Source organism: Salvelinus alpinus, chromosome 25 (genome assembly GCF_045679555.1).
Source record: "Salvelinus alpinus chromosome 25, SLU_Salpinus.1, whole genome shotgun sequence".
In the NCBI taxonomy this organism is placed as follows: Eukaryota; Metazoa; Chordata; class Actinopteri; order Salmoniformes; family Salmonidae; genus Salvelinus; species Salvelinus alpinus.
The window spans coordinates 14,414,776-14,432,604 of NC_092110.1; the positions used below are offsets into that span (position 1 = coordinate 14,414,776).

A 17,829-nucleotide genomic window follows, 5' to 3' on the forward strand; every position below is an offset into this window, starting at 1 on the left:
GAGAACAGGCTGTGCAGCCTGAGGCAAGGAACAGAGCGCAAGCATTTTTTTGCGACTTTCTCAAATCATCAATAGCCTATAGTCGCATCATGCAGCCCATATATATCATATTTTAATTTCTAAGACATTCTAAGGTTTGTATCATTTACAACTAAAGTTGCCAAATAACTCTTAATCTAGTTTATCGGACCTGTTTCAAATTATAACTTTTACGGTCAACATAGCCACTTCATATGCGCACACTCACTCCAGAATAGGAAACATATTCATTAGATTTGATTTTGTTCAATTATATTCTTACTATAAAATCCTATAATATAAAATAAATGCACAGGATTTATAAGCAAATCTTGTCTGCTAAATGAAGAAGCCTACAGCCTATGGCATGGCGCATGGCCAAATATAGTAGGCCAACTCACATTCTGTTAATCTGAAATACATTTTCTTCATAACATAATGTTTCTTTAGACCTGGCTAAAATAAATAAAGAATTTATTATGATGGTGCATGTTCAATTGATTCATTCTACTTTTTTAAATGTTCCAAAAGCATGCATTAGAGGCTTGTATGCAGCTTGAATGAGTGGAGCCTGGAGATGCTAAACATGTTTATGTTCATTAACAGTCTTTTGCATGACAATAACCATCTGACAAAATGCCATGACCGCCACAGCCCTACCTGTGTGTTTGTGTGTGTGTGTTTGTCCATGTGTGTATGCCTGTATGTGTGTCTGCATGTGTGTGTGTGAGTTCCAGTGAGATGTAACTGCTGTCACTTTGGTCATGGAGCAGCAGTCAGTCATCCAGGGGGGATTAACCCATGCCAGGGCTTTGCTGCTATTTTAGGCTCTGGGGAGAGACCATGCAGCCTGCCTGAACAACCTTGTGGAAGACACACACCATAGTCACACACACACATGCACACACACACAAGTTTGCAAGATCAACTGAAGATGCCCATTCCAAAATGACTAATTGGCCTCAGGCATTTCTTTACTGTAATTCCATGCCCAATTCGATTTCGATAGCCTAATTGACTGGAATTTAAATTAATGTGACCCTTTCTTTGAAATTAGTCATGTCTGAGACATTTGATTACTATAGCTAGACGGTGGCACCCGTCCATGTGCCCACTTACATCATCAATGGGCAGCTTGAGTCACCAGTGAGTGGCTCTTGACACAATGAAAGAACTGGTCGGTTGAGAGCGCAAGCGAGCAGGGTGGACACACTCACAGCACACTTCACGTTGCCAGGGAGGCTGTGTGTGTGTGTGTGTGTGTGTGTGTGTGTGTGTGTGTGTGTGTGTGTGTGTGTGTGTGTGTGTGTGTGTGTGTGTGTGTGTGTGTGTGTGTGTGTGTGTGTGTGTGTGTGTGTGTGTGTGTGTGTATATATATACACAGTCGTGCATGTGATGTGTGGCCAGTGGCAGGGAACATGTTTAGCTGCTGCCACAAAGGAGGGAGTTGACTCATACTCTACATAACCTACTGTTCTGTAGGAGGAAACAGCTCACATTTAGCTAGTTAAAGAGCCCCGGTAAGATGATGGAATTTTGTGAGCAATAATACACTCTGGTAATCAATGTGCTTATACTCAGTCTTTATTGGGTGCCAGGCTGTGAGACGACAGGGTATGGTACACGTAGGTTTAACTAAAGCCTCTGAAGTGCTCTGCTCTCCTCTCCTCTGTCAATGAGGTCCATTCAGACTGCAGATGGCTGCCTGTGTGTGCGAGACAAGAGACCAACCACTGCGTTCTCTGGAAACAGCTTAATTCACATGCAGGGCTTTGATTCAACCCGGGGTTGCTTTATGGTTGGCCTTGTGCTAAAAATAGCTCACTTGCCCTGGTGATACAAACATAGAGATAGATAGAGAATGAATCATGGATATAACCAGTTTTCACAGGAACATTGACATTGAGGGCTCCCACTATTTTAAAGCAGTCAACTGGGTGGGGATTCCTTTGAGTTGGGAGAAATCAACCAATGAAGAAGATAATATGTATATGAACTTGCTTGTTTACCCAACCGTGGGACAGAGTATGTTTGTTCCCACACTCTGGACTCTCTATTGGTTACACAAACTCTTGGCCTCCCATCCTATTCTAACCACCTATCGCCAGCTTTGTATCATCTTACCTGATGAAATTGCTGTACAATATGATCTTGTTGCCATCTGATGCACATTCAAATATCATTAAAAAAACAACACTGCAGAGCTCGCCCTGTCCTCTGCTGTGCCTTGATTGTATTACTGCTGATGATATCTGGAAATGTGCATGTACACACTGGCCTATCTACTGTTGCTAGCCCCCAATTCTGACTTGTGCTCTGATATGTTAACCTTTCTTGTTATAACCTTTTTCGGCAAGACAGATCTTCCAAAGGAGGTGGAGTGGCAATCTTTACCATGGACCACCTTCAGTGCTCGGTTTTCTCCAAGTCTGTCCCCAAACAATTTGACTGGCTAGTTTTAAGCATTCAACTTTCAAATAGCCCAGAATGTTGCTGGGTGCTATCGTCCTCCATCAGCACCGGCCTGTACCCTACCTGCCCTAAGCGCTCTCCTGGCCCCTTACACTAAATCTGAATTTGTCCTGCTAGGTGACCTAAACTGGGATATGCTTAAATCACCTGACCAAGTTTTAAAGCAATGGGACTCCCTGAATCTTTCTCAGATTATTACAAATCCCACAAGGTATGACTCCAAAAACCCAGAAAAGGCTACTCTCCTTGATGTTATCCTCTTAAATAATCCTGATAGGTATCTGTCTGGTGTTTTCTATCATGACCTTAGTGGTCATTGTTTTACAGCCTGTGTTCATAATGCCTGCTCAGTGAAACGACCTGTCCTTATTTGTCATAGACGCTTACTAAAAAACTTTAATGAGAAAGCCTTCCTTCATGACTTGGCCTCTGTAAATTGGTATAGAATCAACTTAATCCCCTCTGTCGAAGACACTTGGAGTTTCTTTTTTGATATTTTCAGTGCTATTGTTAACAAACACCCCCCATAAAGAAAATTAGAATTAAAAACAGGTTCAACCCCTGGTTCGACTGTGATCTGGCAGAGTTACTCCGCCTCAAGAATTCCATTTGGCGAAAGGCTCGGCACAAGCATACTCAGGCTGGCTCTCGTTCAGGCAAATGAGAAATAAGTCCACTCAGACTATCCTTGTTACTGACAAGGAGCACATGGCTGAGCTCTTTATTCACCATTTAATTAAGTCAGGATTCCTCAGCAATCTATACCCATAATGACAAAGCGAAAATAGGTTTTTACATAAGTATTCAGACCCTTTGCTATGAGACTCGAAAATGAGCTCAGGTGCATCCTGTTTCCATTGATCAACTCTGAGATGTTTCTACAACTGCCTTTGGGGCAGTGGAGTGATGAATCACGCTTCACCATCTGGCAGTCCGATGGAGGAATCCAGGTTTGGCGGATGCCAGGAGAACGCTGCCTACCCAAATGCATAGTGCCAACTGTTAAGTTTGGTGGAGACGCGCTAGTGGAACTAACCTTCCACGGAGTTGCACTATTTTCCAGAGAACACATACAGCCCCGAGTTGATTATCCCTTGCTTACCATGGCTATAATTTAACACATTTAATGCTAGAAATGTGTTAATTTGCAGGTAGAAACGTGTTCAACATGCACTGAAGTAGCTAGAAAGTTTACTAGATAGCGACAGGTAACCATACAAATAGACTTGCTAGTTTAGCTAACTATCAGTCTTTGCGTACTATTATGAAAATCGAATTCAACAATGCCAATAATGTTTTAAAATCGACTTTTGCTTTCAAAAGCAGCTCAAACATAGAACATGTAAGAATTAACTATTGTCCCACTCCTCTTCAATGGCTGTGCGAAGATGCTGGATATTGCTGGAACACGCTGTCCTATACGTCAAAACAGAGCATCCCAAACATGCTCAATGGGTGACATGTCTGGTGAGTATGCAGGACATGGAAGAACTGGGACATTTTCAGCTTCCAGGAATTGTGTACAGATCCTTGCGACATGGGGCCGTGCATTATCATGCTGAAAGATGAGGTGATGGCGGCTGATGAATGGCACGACAAGGGGCCTCAGGATCTCGTCACAGTATCGCTGTGCATTCAAATTGCTGTAGACAAAATGGAATTGTGTTTGTTGTCTGCCACCATGGGGCACTTTGTTCACAACGCTGACATCAGCAAATCACGCGCCCACACGACGCCATACATGTGGTCTGCGGTTGTGAGGCCGGTTGAACCTGCTGCTAAATGATCTAAAACAACATCTGAGGCGGCTTATGCTAGAAAAATTAGCATTCAATTATTGGGCAACAGCTCTGATGCACATTCCTGCAGAGAGCATGCCAAATGCACGATCCCTCAAAACACAGATTGTGTGACAAAAGTGCACATTTTAGAGTGGGCTTTTATTGTCCCCAGGACAAGGTGCATGATCATGCTGTTTAATCAGCTTTTTGATATGCCACACCTGTCAGGTCGATGGATTATCTTGGCAAAGGAGAAATGCTCACAAACAGGGACATAAACACATGTGTGCACAACATTTTAGAGAAATAAGGGTTTTGTGCATATGGAACATTTCTGGGATCTTTTAGTTCAGCTCATGGGACCAACACTTTACATTTTGCATTTATGTTTTTTTTCCAGCACAGTTGGCTAGCTAGCAGCAAGCAAGGGATAAGAACGTTGCCACTGAGCATGGCAACGGAACATAAAGAACAAACAACTGGGTCGCGTCTCCAGAAACCAAAAGATGAGAAAGTATGAATTTGCTTATAAAAATGAAAATATCAATGAAAAAAAAGTATTTATACCGGTAAATGTGTGCCTCCATATTGTTTTCTTCGCAAACTATGGTATAAGCGGGATAAACGCTTCCGTTCTGTACATTACCTTGGAAAAACTCCGCAAAAGGACCCGGCATCGCCTTGTCCAGTTGTATCATCCATTATTTCCAAGGTAATGTACAGAACGGAGGCATTTTCCCCTTACTTATTTTGCAACTTTAGTTGTGAATGATACAAACCTTAGAATGTCTTAGAAATTAAAACATATACGGGCTGCATGATGCAACTATAGTCTATTGATGATTAGAGAAAGTCACAAAAAAAGCTTGGGCTCTCTGTTGCTTTCCTCAGGCTGCACATGCTGTTTTCTCATCAAGTGACCATATTTTCACCCATCAGACTCTTCTAAATGTAATCTTGCCTTTACTAATATGTAACATTTGTTAAGATTTAGAATGGCACATTATCAAATGGGCAGGAACAGGAACAGGGGGAAATAAACACACCATCCTTATGCACTCAAATAATGGAGGCCACGGTTCGCTTTCAATCATGCAGTGTATGCTACTCCTGAGGAGCACGCAGCCTCTCGCTGCGCCACAGGTGATATTTCGCCCAAACTCTGTATGCCATGGTCTCTACAACCCTATAAATCTGTTCAGGAACATCGATAGTAACATGTTATCACAACTAGACATATTTCAGTAAACTGTTGACATCCCCTCTCTCTGCGCACTCTAGAAAGGAACGAAGGAGAGAAGGGAGGAGATGGAAATGCAAGGTGGTGATATATTCTGTTGCCAAAGGTAATGTGTCAGCCTATTAATTAGGAAAATATAAATAAAAATGCCCTATTACTAGGCAATTCAAAACCAAATACGAACTCAATATAATTGTAGGCAAACTCTGTAAGCCGCCCTGCACAATCAACAGCATCGCCTAGACCTATTTGTTCTCTCCCAGACTCATGGACAGAAGGTTTGGAACATAGCATAAGGTAACCAGTCCATCCAGTATGCATAATATTACAGTCCACACTCAAAGGTGATTACTAGAATTTGCTTCATTTTGGAGTATAGGCTAGACCAATTATGTAGAAAAATACATCTTAAATCTGTTTTTGTATGTTTTTCTGCCGTGCGTAATATGCGGTAGGCTATGTATTGTATAACATCACAATCATTATTTTAATTGAGGTTTAATTTCAGGCTTGGGTCATATATAGGCCGATGCATATGCATAAGCTCTAATAAGCCTATGGATGTTTTGAATTAATCATCACCTTACAAAGTGTCGTCAATTTCATTGTGTTAGGCTTTGAACCAACATCCACAACGACCATGTTTTCCACTTAGTTTCAACCTGTTGTTGAACTCTCTTCAAATTGATCAATCACAGTGAGGTGAGTTTTAAAAGCACATACTGTTTTGATAAGTGTTTGATGTGATTTTCAAAAGCATTTGTATTGATGTCAGAGTGGTTAGAGGGACAATAGAGCTCGAGTACCAGGCCATTAACGACCTGATGATCGTTAGAGAGTTGGGTACTGCCCAACGCATGTCCAGAGCGCATAAGAGATTACCGTGACTCAAGTCACGTGGAATTTTACTGTGGTCATTAGAAATGACTGCCAGTGTGGCAGTAATACGTTCACCACAACAGCCCTAATAGTCACACAGGTTGATTTCTGTCAATTCAGAATAGATACTGTACCATATGAAGCTATCATAGCTATTGTAGCCTGATAGCATATCTAAGAACATTTCAACAATAGTTTTCAAGAAAAACAAAAGCTTAAGTTTACCAGCATGGCTGTTGAAAGAAAGCTCAACAAGGTTGAAGTCATTCATTCAACTCCAAATGAAGTTCTCTTTGTCATTTACTCAAGGCTCGTCTCCACCGTAGACGTGACCGTCTTTATTTACTAATCGTCCACAACGTGGCCAAAGCACAGCCTGCTCAATAATAGATAGGAAACAGCCACATGACTCACAAAAAGGGCCAATGCAATATACATGCAATCATAGCCGCTGCTCCAAACCACCTAGATACTGAAGGGGGAGGGAAAACAATTACCCCATCCAACAATGGATTACAAGTAGAGGTTAGGACAAGAGATGAACCTTCTCCACGGTTCTCATTTCAGCCTGCCCCCATCCCTTTGAGGTGAGTTAATCTAGCAAATTTCCGCTGTACAAGACTGTGGTTGCTTAGTCCTCCTTTTTTTAACCTTCTGTCCGCAGGGCTCCTTCTGTTTCCTGACTTTACACTGTACTTGATGCAGACCACTTTCAATGCAATTTCCACTCAGAAACAAAGGAAAGACATACACTACTGGTCAAAAGTTTGAGAACACCTACTCATTCAAGGGGTTTTCATTTTTACATAGTAGAATAATAGTGAAGACATCACAACTATGAAATAACACATATGGAATCATGTATTAAGCAAAAAAGTGTTAAACAAATCAAAATATATTTTATATTCGAGATTCTTCAAATAGCGATTCATAAAAGATACACAGCATAAAAAACCTTACGCAGGTTCTAAAGAAGCCCATTTGTAACTTACACACCTGTGATCTATAAATCTCAAATTAACTTAAAATTGACGGCACCTGAACGTACTTTACAATCAGCAAATTCCCATTATAGAACGCTAGCACAAATGAGGGTTTAGTCAGGAATAGCCATGGACCAAAAGAGAAAAGCAAACTTTTTGGAAGACGAGATCACGGTGATGGTAGAGGAGATTGAAGACAGGCAACAGGTATTACTTATGGACTAAATAGTGGGTTGACAAAGCCAAACAGGTAGCTTGGGGCAGCAAGATAGAACTGTGGCTGACGTGAGAAAAAAAAATGGTCTGACCTTAAACTGCAAGGGGGGAAAAAATAGCCCTACATAACCTCAGCATTAAGGCAACGGGAGAGGGGCCTGGCACGCCGGAGCTCTCCCAAACGAACCAGCGCGTCGGGGCAATCAATGGGGAAAGCGCATCCACTGGCACATGCACTGACGGCGACAGTGAATGTTTAAAAAAAAGGTGATTTTCTTCTATTTAGCTTTACTTTTCATATGGTTAAATCCCAACTTTAATATCGTTTAGCAGCAACATCGGGAATGGTGAAGTCGGAGTGCGAAACCCTCACGGCTGCATCACGGTAAGTAATTAAGAGAATGTGAAACTGTTGTCAGTAACTTAATATACATGACATGCACTGATTTATTTTATTCACATAGAAACAGGGGAAGCTGCGTTGCAGCCCGTGCGCCGGGTGAGGGTGCCCCCTCCACCAAGGGAAGCTGCGTTGCAGCCCGTGCGCCGGGTGAGGGTGCCCCCTCCACCAAGGGAAGCTGCGTTGCAGCCCGTGCGCCCTCCACCCAGGGATAAAGTGCGCGAGGCTCCCACATCAGCAGGTGCCAGGAGTGAGGGGGAAGGTTTGGCCACAGGTGTTGAGGGTCCGTCTGCGTCCGTGCGCCTGGATGAAGTCCGTGAGGACCCGTTTCCCAAGCATCGCAGACCCGCAGGTGCCAGGAATGAGGGGGAATGTTTGGCCACAGGTGTCGAGCATCCATCCACGTCTGCGTCCACGTCTACAGTTCGTGTGTTGACCGCCTCAGTCCTGCAAACTCAGAATGAGTTGAACACATTGGTTGGGCAGATTGTGACTGAACTCGGAAGAATACTCAGGGTTTTGATTCATTTACATAATGCAATTGTTGAACGTTTTCCACAACATGAATAAAAAACCTATGCTTTGTATATTGTCTGGCATTCTGTTTCTTACCACCAATCTCTGTAGGAGCTGCCGCCTCACTGCATCAGCCTGGGGCAGGCGGTGGGTTAGGAGGCTGTTGGGGGTCCATTCTAATCTCCGCATCCATTTCAATACCATGCCTCAGGGCTAGGTTGTGGAGCACACCACATGCCAGTATTATGCGTGTCACCTTTGATTGGGGAGGAAAACCATTCATTCTTAACAGGCCAACATTTTATATTTAGGTTTGAAATTGCACACCCCAATGTTCTTGTCAAACTTGCACTACAGTTACTGAAAGGTCCCCTTAATCTGTTCACATTTTGTTGCAATGCTAGTGGAAACGATAGGAATCAGCTGATTCCATTCCTTTACACTAGCATTGCTACGAAATGAACAAGCTTCAAGGGGACATCTCAGTAACCGTAGGGCCAAATTAAAAACTGTTTTCAGCTATTTGGCCAGAACCTTTGGGTGTGCAATTTCAATAAAATGCTAAATATAAAATGTTGGTATATGTTGCTTTAAGATGACCCATTGTAAAACTACAGTTAAGTTTTGTATTTTTATTAAATTAAGTTACCTTCTCTGGCTTGTAGAGGGTGTTTTCCACCTGATGCATCAAGGCAACGTGGCCCTTCAGCAGTCCGATGGTGCGCTCCACAACTGACCTTGTTCTGCTGTGTGCCAAATTGTAGCGCGTTTCCTCTGCTGTTCAGGGATCGGCAAAGGGAGTGAGACGCCCCGTTTTCAGTGGATAGCCGCGGTCACCTAATAGGGTAAAACCGTTGTGTTACATTATTTTGCACGGTTAATAGGCTATTATTGTCATGCTCTGATCTGTTTCACCTGTCCTTGTGCTTGTCTCTACCCCCCTCCAGTCTGCATTTGGGTCTTACCTAAAATGTGATAATTATACACGGGGAAAAAAAGAACTCAGAGAAGCCATCCACCGCCACTCTCACCAGCTTCTAGACGCAGGCCTACTCTGCTGTGGCGCAGAATGAATGAGTCGTGCGTAGACCCTGGCCAATAGGAACCTACATTGAGTAGTTGCATACGGGCATCGCAGATGATCTGAACATTCAATGAATGGAAATTCTTTCTGTTAACATATACATGTTCATCTACAGATGGTGCGCATAAGACAATATGCGTGCAGTCAACTGCACCTATGACCCCTGGGAAATGAATATCTCATGGACAATACATGTAGAATCGCCTCGATCACTTGTGGCAGGATGCGGCTGAATGATGGCTGTTATATACCCGACCTGTCACTCATTTCCCTCTGGAATATCCCAGTAGTGAGGAATCCCAGAGTGGACAGTACTTGGACAGATATGGGAATGGCATGATTACAGCGTGTCTTCCTTTCCAGATTAGGTACTAAATCCGCGCACAAATCTAACAGAACATTTCTTGGGAGACGATATCGATTTATAAGCCATGGATCATCATGCGCAAAAAAGTCATTCCGGTCTCTGAAAACTCTCTCCCTTCTAAAAGCACGGTTTTCAATGTCTTCCAAAAACGCAAGAATAGCCATGGTTACTTTTTTCTAATTTGACACACTTTTTTCTAATTTGAACATTACATCCTGTTTTTAATTCAAAACACCTTGCGTCTGGCAATTAATTCCTCACACCTTTAATTGATCATTCCTAACAAATTGTTCATAAAGCTGACGCATATGCGCCCCAAACTGCAATACCCTTACATAACCAGCAGGAAAATCCCTTACGTCAAGTCTAGACTTTGCGTAGAGATAAGGTAATTTCCACGTCAAAGTAAGGTTTTATAAATAACTACTTATACGTGGTTTTCTGCGTAAGTCATACTTAAGATCAAAATTGATCATAAGTCCGTTTTATAAATGAGGACCCAGGTCACCTGAGGCAGCACTCCATCCCTCTCCTTCTTGGTCAAATAGCCCTTACACAGCCTGGAGGTGTGTGTTGGGTCATTGTCCTGTTGAAAAACAAATGATAGTCCCACTAAGCCAAAACCAGATGGGATGGCATATCGCTGCAGAATGTTGTGGTAGCCATACTGGTTAAGTGTGCCTTGAATTCTAAATAAATCACAGACAGTGTCACGAGCAAAGCACCCCCACTCCATAACATATTCTCCCCAATGCTCTACAGTGGGAAATACACATGCGGAGATCATCCGTTCACCCACACCGCGGTTGGAACGGCGGTTGGAATCAAATATCTCCAATTTGGACTCATCAGACCAAAGGACCACTTTCCACCGGTCTAATGTCCATTGCTTGTGTTTCTTGGCCCAAGCAAGTCTCTTCTTCTTATTGGTGTCCTACAGTAATGGTTTCTTTTCAGCAATTCGACCATGAAGGCCTGATTCACACAGTCTCCTCTGAACTTTTGATGTTGAGATGCGTCTGTTACTTGAACTCTGTGAAGCATTTATTTGGGCTGCAATTTCTGAGGCCATTCTTGCCATCATATTCACTTGGTCTTTTACCAAATAGAGCTATCTTCTGTATACCCCCTACCTTGTCACAACACAACTGAATGGCTCAAACGCATTAAGAAGGAAATCAATTCCACAAAGGTACTTTTAACAAGGCACACCAGTTAATTGAAATGCATTCCAGACGACTACCTCATGAAGCTGGATGAGAGAATGCCAAGAGTGTGTAAAGCTGTCATCAAGGAAAAGGGTGGCTATTTGAAGAATCTCAAATATAAAATAGATTTTGATTTGTTTAAAAAATGTTGGGTTACTACATGATTCCATATGTGTTATTTCATAGTTTTGATGTCTTCACTATTATTCTACAACGTAGAAAATAGTAGAAATAAAGGAAAACCCTTGAGCAGGTGTTCTAAAACTTTTGATCGGTAGTGTACATATATTCATCTTGATGCTACAGGCCGGTTCCCTTCCGTAAAGTTGCAATTCTCATGCACACATTTGCATTTCATTTTGTTTCAAGGGAGTTGGAAACAGATTGGAAACAGAAGTGTTTTGCATGTATGTGTGTGAAAGAGACAGGATAGCCCATTCTGTCTTTGAGGGGCTTCGCTACAGAAATTAACCAGTTTGTGATTGATCAGTGACTGTCTGTGCTTCTGACGGCCCAATGACAATGTGACAAACACCCTGACAGACGGAGAGCTTGAAAGCCCTTGTAACACAAACACCCAGATAGCCACATACTGTAGGCACAGCAGCACAACAAACCCAGAGACTCTCTAGCACTCATTCAATCACATTACCAAATAATAAATGTACCTCATCTTATGAATAATTAGACAGTCTTCAGACTTGGGTTAATTTACTTAATTAGATTTTTTTTTTTTAAGTATCAATATCTATAGGTAATAGGCCAAAATAAAGGAAACACCAACATAATGTGTATTTTTAGGGTGTTGAGCCGCCACCACCAGCATGGCCTGGGAGCTTGTCACTGGCTGGCTTGTCATCTGAGAAGCTAGTTGGAGGGATGGAGGGAGGAAGTCAGGACGACAAGACAAGACACATGCACCAGTGTGTCGGAATGGGACACCGCACCAGGTGCTCCCTTTACAGTTCCTTTTTATTCTCAATTAAACACTAACAATGTCATGAACAACAAACATTGAGGACATACAGTTGAAGTCGAAAGTTTACATACACCTTAGCCAAATACATTTAAACTCAGTTTTTCACAATTCCTGAAATTTAATCCTAGTAAATATTCCATGTCTGTGTGAAATGTGAAATGTCAGAATAATAGTAGAGAGAATGATTTATTTCAGATTTTATTTATTTAATCACATTCCCAGTGGGTCAGAAGTTTACATACACTCAATTCATATTTGGTAGCATTGCCTTTAAATTGTTTAACTTGGGTCAAACGTTTCAGGTAGCCTTCCACAAGCTTCCCACAAGAAGTTGGGTGAATTTAGGCCCATTCCTCCTGACAGAGCTGGTGTAACTGAGTCAGGTTTGTAGGCCTCCTTGCTCGCACACGCTTTTCAGTTCTGCCCACACATTTTCTATGGGATTGAGGTCAGGGCTTTGTGATGGCCACTCCAATACCTTGACTTTGTTGTCCTTAAGCCATTTTACTACAACTTTGGAAATATGCTTGGGGTCATTGTCCATTTGGAAGATCCATTTGCGACCAAGTTTTAACTTCCTGACTGATGTCTTGAGATGTTGCTTCAATATATCCACATAATTTTCCTCCCTCATGATGCCATCTATTTTGTGAAGTGCACCAGTCCCTCCTGCAGCATCCCCACAACATGATGCTGCCACCCCTGTGCTTCACGATTGGGATGGTGTTCTTCGGCTTGCAAGCTTACCCCCTTTTCCTCCAAACATAACGATGGTCATTGCGAACAAACAGTTCTATTTTTGTTTCATCAGACCAGAGGACATTTCTCCAAAAAGTATGATCTTTGTCCCCATGTGCAGTTGCAAACCACAGTCTGGCTTTTTTTAATGGGGGTTTTCGAGCAGTGGCTCATTCCTTGCTGTGTGGCCTTTCAGGTTATATCGATATAGGACTCGTTTTACCGTGGATATAGATACTTCTGTACCTGTTTCCTCCAGCATCTTCACAAGAACCTTTGCTGTTGTTCTGGGAATGATTTTCACTTTTCGCACCAAAATACATTAATCTCTAGGAGACAGAACGTGTCTCCTTCCTGAGCGGTATGACAGCTGCGTGGTCCCATGGTGTTTATACTTGCGTACTATTGTTTGTACAGATGAATGTGGTACCTTCAGGCATTTGGAAATTGCTCCCAAGGATGAACCAGACTTGTGAAGGTCTACAAACTTTTTTCTGAGGTCTTGGCTGATGTCTTTTGATTTTCCCATGATGTGGGAGAGGCACCGAGTTTGAAGGTAGGCCTTGAAATACATCCACAGGTACACCTCCAATTGACTCAAATGATGTCAATTAGCCTATGAGAAGCTTCTAAAGCCATTACATAATTTCCCCAAGCTGTTTAAAGGCACAGTCAACTTAGTGTATGTTAACTTCTGACCCACTGGAATTGTGATACAGTGAATTATAAGTTAAATAATCTGTCTGTAAACAATTGTTGGAAAAATGACTTGTGTCATGCACAAAGTAGATGTCTTAACCGAATTGCCAAAACTATAGTTTGTTAACAAGAAATTTGTGGAGAGGTTGAAAAACTAGTTTTAATGACTCCAACCTAAGTGTATTTTAACTTCCGACTTATGTTAAGAGTCTTCTCTCTCAAGAAAATTATATTTACGAAGGCAACTGTGATAGCGAGAGAAAACGCTATCCCCTTTGTGTGAATTTGCGCTCTTTAAATGTATTTTGTAATGGCAGTGTTATTAGTGCTTAATGTATGCTGAGCAGTATGTCCTAAGTGTGATCGTATCGCAAATTACATTTTTGTTAAATTCTGCTATGTATAATTAGTATAATTTTAACAACCATCTAACTCAAGGCTTACATTTTTATTACATTTTATATTCATTATATAATTTTTGGGAGATTTTTTCTCTCCTCAGAAAGGATGAAGCATCTCTCTGGTTCAATTAGTATTCTGTAGAGGTCCCAAAAAAAGAGGAGTACTGTGGCATTTGAAATTGCCTTCACTTCCTCAGTGTGTCCTCATTAAATGTACATACATAATCTGATTCCCACCATTGATTTCCTTATTATCACTTACATGGAAATCACATCTGCACCCTGCTGGGGTCTCTGTTCTGTTTTTGCAGGCCTTCTTCTGTTCTCTAATTTGAGAGGGGACTTTTAAATGATTGCAGTCAGACTATCGCAATGGTACGCTGCATTTGATAATGTAGCTGCATGTAAAAAGAATGACAGAGTGCCTAGCAATTTATTCTACATAGCTAAAACACAGGTATTCCTACATTCTACCTTGCTGTAAAAAGATTACCTTCAGTCCATTTACCTAAATACCTATGTTACACAAACACAGATATTAGATAAATACCACCTCCATATTTGTATAACAAAATATAACATTTTCTGAGACAAAAAGCACCAGCATCCTGCTTTGCCGCAGTATCTAATAATCTGCTAATACAACACTGTGGGTTATCGGCCTCTGATCTCAGGTGATTTGGGGCCGGTCCAGCCACACTGTAAACGCTGCACCATTTGTTGCCCTAATTAAGAATTCATTGGGCACTAACGATGAGTTCTGAACCTCATTTCCTGCTCCTTCTCCCCTAGTGTAGTAATTCAGCCCAGAGTGATGGGGCTGCCCTGGCAGGAGATAGCAGGGAGGAGTGGGGGAGAAATGGGGGAGTTGGCCAGGCTCCAGACCCAACACCAGCCTCAGTACTGAAAAAATTATGCAGAGTAAGGTCGGTCCCAGCACAGAGCCAGGGGGGACGCCTCTGGCCCAGATAAAAACACAAGCCACTGTCCGCAGCCTGTTATCTACTGTACTTTTTACAGCCTCTCTCCTCTGGGAGGACAGTGGACTGGAGCTAGCAGAGCTTTCCCCCAGCGGCACACACACACGCCCACAGTTCCCAAACGCTGATCCTGACATTATTCTCCCGACAGTAGGTACTGTACTTCCCAAGGAGTGCTGGCTGGGAGAGCACCTGTCCCTTGCGCAGCACAGAGGTATTACCTATCGCTTGAGACGGCAAAAACCGCAAAGAAACCCCTGGCATAGAAATTTCCTACAGACAGTACAATGTCAACTTATTTATATTGCCCAGGCGACCTGTCACCGGAGGCCAGTCTGCACTGGATGTGCATGGCTAAATATACGTGGGACAGGTTGCTGGTTCATGCAATGCTACAACAATGACAGATCACACAATGACGGATGGGAAAAGACACAAAGGTCAGCACTGCTTCATTTAGAAGAGGCTGCCATCCATTACATCACCTTGGCTTAGGGAGATGCAGACAGACAGATAAAATTGACCTTATACAAGGTGTACAAAACACAACAAACAAACTCGCAGCAGGTCAGATATCTGTGTTCGAGGCTGTCGCTAAGCACTAATGTGAAGAGCTTGTGCCGTCCTCATTCTGTTGAACACACTGGCTGACTGACCGCTGGGGGACACAGCCGTTCCCCTCTCCGGACTTTAAGTGAAAAATGGATCCCATGTGGGCGTGAGTGACACGTGCATTTATCTTGTCCCTGTTTGCAGATCAGCACACACACGTCAGCGGGACAGTGTATCTCCCTGAGAACTTGCTCACTGTTCCTCACACACACGCATAAACACACATAGATGCACACACAAACGCATGCACGTACGCCGGGACATACGAACACACACACCCCCGTTGATGTCACAGTGGAGTAACACTGGGTGACTGGTCTGTCCGTATTCTGCTCAGACACTCATCACACTTGGGGGGGGGTTGACGTGGGTTAGTCTCTTGTGGTCTTTAAAAGCAGACTGTACATCTCAATCCTCACTGGTTCTTATTATCAAAGCCTCTGCACTCATAGTCCCCTTTATCAGCAAAGGGTGGGATGCAGTATATTGAAATGTGGGAACAAAATAATGAAGACTGAGGTCCATTTTCCAGTATAACATTACCCCTTAGTGAGTAAGAAGGCACAGAACTTCCAATTACATTCCAGTAGTTAGAGTTGGTTGGGATATTTAACTCCGACGTTCTGACGGAGAGACAGAGCCTGAAAGTAAGAAAACCCAGATGGTGATGTAGCTGACCCTGGATAACATGGTGTTCCTACATAGAGACAGACAAAGACAGAGACAATGCCTCCAGAACCCATGAGGCATTGTTAGATCTGGGTTCATGAACAGGCTCAGGGCAGAAAACTGACACACAAGGAGCAGTCTGGATGTCACAAAGTGGCATTGTACAACACTGTACAGAGGAACTCTGTCTCTTCATCTTTCTCTTTGCCTCATGTCTAATTCCCTATTATGTAATATAATCAAGATAGGAAAATGCTTGAGAAACAGGAACCAAGGAAGAAGACATCCCGACAACAACGCACGTGTATGCTTGAATCCCTGTTGATAAGTAAATGGTCTTATCCTCTCAACTGCCACAGGAGTAGCGTGGCCAAGCATGTGTACTGGCAGAGTCAAGACAATAGTCAGTCACCAACAAGCATTGGCAAACAGGTGCCCGTCTCTCTCATGATGGAAATGTATATTTATGGACGAAGTAATAGTTTAACGGGCCAGTGGATTTGTGATGACTGAGAGTCAGGTTCAAGAGCAGGCTTACAGTAACAGGATTGAGGGAGTTTGCCATCTGAAGAAGGGAGAGTAAAGTGGATTACTATGCAAATTATTTGTGATCTGTTTTACTCTATAGGTTTATACCCGGGGTGTGTGGCCTGTCACGTCTCACATTTGACTCCTACTGATGTACCGTTGCCACTGTTATGCAACTCACAGCACAGTACGATACATCACCGGCACAGGATGTGAGCACATGCAAGGGCAACTAATGGTTACGGTTTTGTTGTCCAAACACCAGGGCTGGGATTCAATCTAATCCATCTTTGGTTGACAATACAGCATTTAAAGGTAATTTAGTATTGAGCCAACATCTGCAGCGTTTACCTTGAATGTAACATTGCCTTTAAAAGCTGCATTGTCAGCAGCGTTATAACGATTGAATCCCGGCCTCAATAGGCTGGCCTCAATAGGCTGGCCTTGAGTCTCCTCAGAAGAGGAGGACCATCCTCCTCAGTGAATAAAAACTATTTAAATAGTGAAACATTAAAACAAGTTATCCTTTTTAGATAAAACTATGCAAAATATATTCATGTCACCAAATAATTGATTAAAACACACTTTTTCAATTAAGGTCTACAGTAGCCTCAACAGTACTCTGTAGGGTAACACCATGGTGTAGCCAGAGGACAGCTCATTTCTGTCCTCCTCTGGGTACATTGACTTCATTACAAAACCTAGGTGGCTCATGGTTCTCACCCCCTTCCATAGACTTACACAGTAATTATGACAACTTCAGGAGGGTGCCCTCCAACCTATGAGAGCTCTTGCAGCATGAACTGACATGTCCACCCAATCAAAGGATCAGAGAATTAATCTAGTACTGAAAGCATAAGTTACAGTTAGCTAGCACTGCAGTATATAAAATGTGGTGAGTAGTTGACTCAGTGACAGAAAGACAATAGTTGAACAGTTTTGAACAAATTAATTTATTCAAAAATGAAAGAAAAGCAAGAGAGAGAGCTAGCTATATTCCTGTATTTAAAAAAAAAACTTTCACTTAAAAGATACATTATGTAGAAATCCCTCCTCCAT

At 42.5% G+C, this 17,829-nt stretch overlaps 1 long non-coding RNA gene across 1 annotated transcript; it reads left to right on the forward strand.

The window, feature by feature from the left end:
• Positions 1-7,466: 7,466 nt before the first annotated feature.
• On the forward strand, positions 7,467-8,576 carry LOC139553077 (uncharacterized). The gene is made up of 3 exons (XR_011670596.1): positions 7,467-7,580; positions 7,920-7,974; positions 8,054-8,576. It is a non-coding gene; the product is annotated as an uncharacterized lncRNA (long non-coding RNA).
• The last annotated feature ends 9,253 nt before the right edge of the window (positions 8,577-17,829 follow it).